This window comes from Balaenoptera acutorostrata, chromosome 3 (genome assembly GCF_949987535.1).
Source record: "Balaenoptera acutorostrata chromosome 3, mBalAcu1.1, whole genome shotgun sequence".
NCBI lineage: Eukaryota > Metazoa > Chordata > Mammalia > Artiodactyla > Balaenopteridae > Balaenoptera > Balaenoptera acutorostrata.
In genome coordinates, this window is record NC_080066.1 from 92,620,684 (window position 1) to 92,626,582 (window position 5,899).

A 5,899-nucleotide genomic window follows, 5' to 3' on the forward strand; every position below is an offset into this window, starting at 1 on the left:
GGCGCCGCCTCACACGCCTCACAAGCGAGGACGTGGGGGAGGGGGCCAGGAGCCGAGATCACTGATTGGTCGGACGTCCGAAGCCAGCTCCATGATTGGTTCTCAGAGTAATGGGCGGGGAAAGCCTGAGGCACAAGGAAGAAGGTTCCCGGCGCTGGCAGCCTGTGTGGACCAGCTCGTGGTATTGTGAGGAGGCTCCTCGGCTTCCCCTGACTCGGTGGAGGAGGCAGGTCAGTCGTGCTTGTGAGATTTAAACCCTAAGTATTAACAAAGTTGTTGTGCTGTGTTATTGTTTTGAAGCAAAACTCATTTTATCACTTCATCTATAAATGTTTCAGCTGGAATCTCTAAAAGATGAAGACTTCTTAAAAAACAATATCATTGGACTTCCCTGGCGGTCCAGTGGTTAACACTCCGCAATTCCACTGCAGGGAACAGGATTTCTATCCCTGTTCCGGGAACTAAGATCCCACATGGTACATCCCACATGCCGCATGGTGCAGGCAAAAAAAAAAAAAAACTTAAAAAATAACAATTCTTCAATATAGTCATATATCACCAGTGTTCAAATTATGTTTTCTTTATAGTTTCCCCACCCCCCCACCTTACATCAGTTTTGATAAGCTATATTTTTCTGGTGTTGGGTCCATTTAATCTAAAATTTCAAAAATATTTATATAAAGTTGACCATAAAACCTTTTATAATATTTTGTAATGTCTGCAGGCTCTGTGGCAATGGTTCCTTTTCCATTTCTGATATTAATTACTGATGTTAGTGGCTTCTTTTCATTTCTTAGTCTCACCAGAAGTTTGTCATTTTTATTAGACTTTTTCAAAGAACAAACTTCTGACATTTTTGATACTCTCATATATTTCTTTTGTATATCCTTAATTTCTGCCCTTATAATTTCCTTTTACTTTTTTTTTTTGGCTTTAAATTGCTGTTCTTTTTCTAATTTCTTGAAAGAGATGACTGATTTTCATCCTTTGTTTTTCTAATATGCGCATATGAGACTTACCGATTCCCTTTAAACTGTGTGCCAGTTTTTCAGATGTCATTTTTCATTATCATTCAATTCAAAATATTTTCAGATTTCCAATAGGAGTTTTTTTGATCCATGGGTTATTTAAAATATTTTAAAATTTCCAAATACATGTGATTAGTTATTTTGTTATCGATGTCTGCTTTAAATGAATTAAGGTCAAAGAATATAGCTTGTGTGGTTATAATCCTTTTAAATTTGTTGAAATTTTCCTTCTGACTGAAGTATATGGTCAGTGTTCTGTGTGTGTTTACAAAGAATGCCCTGCAGCTGTTGGATGTTCTCAGGTGTTTGGTACAGTGTTCTAACATATGTTCATTGAGTCAAGTTTGTTAATCATATTGTCTGATTCTTCTATCAATTACCGAGAGAGGCATGTTAAAAATCTCCTAAGTTGTTTGTAGATTTATTAATTTATTGTTAATTACTGCTTTATCTACATTGAAATTATGTTGTTAGGTGCATGCAAATTTATACTTGTTACTTTTAGTTGATTGAACAATTAAGCATTGAAATATAAAAGGCAGAACTTTAAAACATGTAGAATAAAACACAGGAGAATATCTCTCTGACCTCTGAGAAGGATTTTTTTGTAAATGAGACACAAGTATTAAGCCATAGGAGAAGATATTTGCAGTGCAAATAACCAACAAAGGATTGGTATCCAGAACATATAAGTAACCCTATGAATCAATAAGAGACAATCTGATGCAAAATTGGGCAAACATCTGTATAGGCATTTCACAGAAGAGGAAACTTAAATGGTTAATAAAATTATGAAAAGATGCTCAACCACAGTGGTAATTAGGGAAATGCAAACTAAAACCAGGAGATACCATTATGTGTACCCACCTTACTGATAAAAACTGACTTGGCAAAGACATAGATTAATGGGAACTCCCACTGCTGGTGGCAGTGTAAATTGGCACAATAGAGTTGACCAACTGTTCAGCATTACTTACTTGAAGATGTGCATACCCTGTGTACCAGTGCTTATCAGGTGTAAACCTAGAGAATTCTTGCTCCCATTTACCAGGTCACATATCCAATAATGTTTATGGCAACATTGTTGCTTTTATCAATAGCAACAGCAACAATTAAAAAAATAAAACAACTAGAAACAACTGCTTACCTATTAACAGTAGTTTGGATGTTTAAATTGTTGAATTTTCATACACTGGAATACAACATAAGTTTGAATTTTATTTATATATTTATTTTATTTTTTTTATTTTTTATTTTTTTTTAAGTTTGAATTTTAAAAAAGCGAAGGAAGGCGTACAACATGATTCCATTCATTTAAAGTTGAAAGAACAGACATAATGAAACTATACTTTCTAGGAATACGTACATATGTAGAATAGAAAAAACTAAACAATACATTTGTTGGAAAAACATACCTATGAATTATTTGCAAAAAAGAAAAATCCAGACACAAAATGTAGAATAGTGATTACCTCAGGGCTGGGAGAGATACACAGGGGCCTTCAAAGGTTTTGATACTGTTCTATTGCCAAAGCTAGATGGTGAATTAATGAGTGTTTGTTTCTTCGTATTATTCTCCAAACTGCACATATACATTGCATACATGCTTCTGAATGTATTTTACAAGGCATTTTCCTTTTGAGGTTCTCACCGCAGTGAATCCCAACACACTGACTGGGGCCTCTATATCCTCTACTTCATTTTTTTTTTTTTTTAAGGGGATGCTATTTATTTACTTACTTATTTGGCTGTGTTGGGTCTTCGTTTCTGTGCAAGGGCTTTCTCTAGCTGCGGCGAGCGGGGGCCACTCTTCATCGCGGTGCGCGGGCCTCGCACTGTCGCGGCCTCTCTCGTTGTGGAGCACAACCTCCAGACGTGCAGGCTCAGTAGTTATGGCTCAGGGGCCCAGTTGCTCCGCGGCATGTGGGATCTTCCCAGACCAGGGCTCGAACCCGTGTCCCCTGCATTGGCAGGCAGATTCTCAACCACTGCACCACCAGGGAAGCCCTACTTCATTTTTTGGTTACTATCAGCCTCATCTCCTGTGGCCTGAGAGAAAACAGTATATAAGATAGCCCCAGTCATGCTTCTTAGTGAACACTATTCAGAGTCTATTTCTAGCAGGGAAATCCCATATTGGTGTTTCATAATTCATACTCATTAGAAGAATTCCTGCCTTTTTTTAAATGTTATTTAATTTATTTATTTATTTACGGCTGCGTTGGGTCTTCTTTGCTGCGCGTGGGCTTTCTCTAGTTGCGGCGAGCGGGGGCTTGTGGTTCACGGGCTCTAGAGCGCAGGCTCAGTAGTTGTGGTGCACAGGCTCAGTTGTTCCGCGGCATGTGGGATCTTCCTGGACCAGGGATCGGACCCATGTCCCCTGCATTGGCAGGCGGATTCTTAACCACCACGCCACCAGGGAAGTCCCGAATTCCTGCCTTTAATTATAGTCTGAGTTCCAAGTAGAGGGATTGTTCAAATTACTCAGTATAGAATAACCAATTATAAAAATAACCAGTTATCTGGGAAAACTGTGGGAAAATTTGTGTCATCTGTGTTAAGACAACTACTGGAGAGCTGAGGTAGTATATCAGAAAAGGTATTAAGGTTGACTCCTACAGATAGTGGAAAATATGTATACACCTGTGGCCTGTTCTAATTCCCTTGGTGATCTGAATAAAACATTCATTTTTTCTTTCCCTTTTTTTAAACACAGCTTTATTGTGGTATAATTTACATCTCAAAAATTTGCCCATTATAAGTTTACAGTCCATTTATTTCTAGTATATATATATAGCTATGCAACCATCACTACAAAACATTCATTTTTAAGAAGTATATTTTCCAAATCTAGATTAGAATTTATATTCATTGCTACTCATCTTTTATTATGTCCAACTTAATCAATCTTTTCCTTAGAATTTTCTCCTATTCTGATGAATATTGACCTCCCCTTTCTTTGAACTCTGTAGCACTTGTCTGTCCCCAAGGACAGACTTTAGATATCAATTATCTAGAATTCTGTATATGACTTAGCTAGACCCTCTTCTTTCTCCCAAATTCTTTGTTACATTACTTGAAACTTTACAGTGCCTAAAATCCCACCATTAGAATTATTTACTTATTTATATGGACTATATATTAGCTAGTAAGTAGTATTGTGTTGATGTTAAATTTTCTGAATTTGATAGTTTAGTGCTGTGATTATGTAAGAGAATACCTTGGTTCTTAGAAGATACTTGCTGATGTATTTAGGAATAAGAATTATAATGCCTGCAACTTAATCTAAAGTAGTTCAGCAAAAATAACATTAGTAATAATTATACTCACACACAAAATCATATGGGGTGGATGTGGGGGAGAGAGACTAAGAAAATGTAGCAAAATGTTAATAATTGGTAATGTAGGTGGAGAGTATATGGGAGTTTATCATATAAATATAATTTTTCCTCTACGTTTGAATTTTTTTTAAAGATTATAAAAGGAGAGAAATCATGTTCCTTTAGTTCAGTGGTTCCCTACCCTAGCCACACGTTAGTAAGCTTTTACAAACTATGAATGCCTAGGCCCCATCTGCTAGAGATTTTTATTTAATTGGTCTTAGGTGGGGTCCAGGCACCCGAATTTCTTTTATATCCCCCTAGATGAACCTTTCTTTTTCTTTTTATGCTTCTTTTATATCCTTCGAAACATCTAGCAAGGCTCCAGGCACAAAATAGGTCCTTATTACATTCCAGTTAAAATGAATTCATTTTTTTTAAAAAAAGGTAATTTCTTAAATGTAGCCATAACATGTCATGGCTGTTTGCCCAAATCAGCAGCTATAAATGTATGTATATTGTATATACCAACACTATACGAATATTACCTGTAGTTGTATGTATCCTTCCCACTATGACAGATAGGATAGAGGGCTTTTATCCTGCCCAAAGAGCTGTGCTAATTGTAAGTTTAGAGGGCCATGCTGCAGGTCCTAAGTACTGCCCCCCTGCCCCCCATCTTTCCCAAAAAACCTGTCAGATATAGAGCATGAAGCCCAGTTAGATGGGACTTCCAAAGGAAAGGAAATAGGGATGGTTCATCAAGGGTACTGCTGAGATCAATAAGCCTAAGAAGTTTAGGCTTAGAAAGAAGGAACAAGCTAGAGGATGAATATATTGGAGAGGACAAGATGAAATATACGGGTATTTAAATTATAGGCAGGAATGACTAAAAGGATATAGTCAAAAGTAAATGGAAATACTTAAATGTATTTGAATACAGAAAAACAAGTGCTCCATAGGTAGGTAAAGCAAGAAAAAGGGACTGAGAAAGAGTCAGAGATTCGCTGGACTAAAAAGTATCTTGAGAGAATTCAAGACGAGATTATAAACTAGCCCAGAACATTTTATTCTTTAAATCTCTGGAACAGTTTTTTTTTTTTAATTACAGTAACAAGTTCCAGAAAATAAATGTGTTGCAAAATGTATATTAAAAGATAATTAAATAGGAAGAAGAGCACACATCTAAAAATTAATCTATTGAGTCATTATGTTGGAGAATAAGGACAGTATGATAGAATTTCTGAGCACGTTTGAAAAGGGTTCCTGAGCATCACAAACTCAAGTTGCATTTTGCTCCAGTTACGATAGGATGATGATCATGCTCATGAGAATGGCTCCTGTGTCATAGTTGACCCCAGAGAGTTAGAATGACATCTTGAAAAGCTCCAGTGAAATCCACTTAGAACAGTGAGAACAGAATTCAATTTGTGAATCCTCTTTTCATTATTCCAGAGTTCCCCATAACTTGGGAAGAGAAACCAGTGAGACTGGTAAACTATTTCAATACCTCTTTAATAATGCTCTGAATTTCTACAATAGTATGACAAA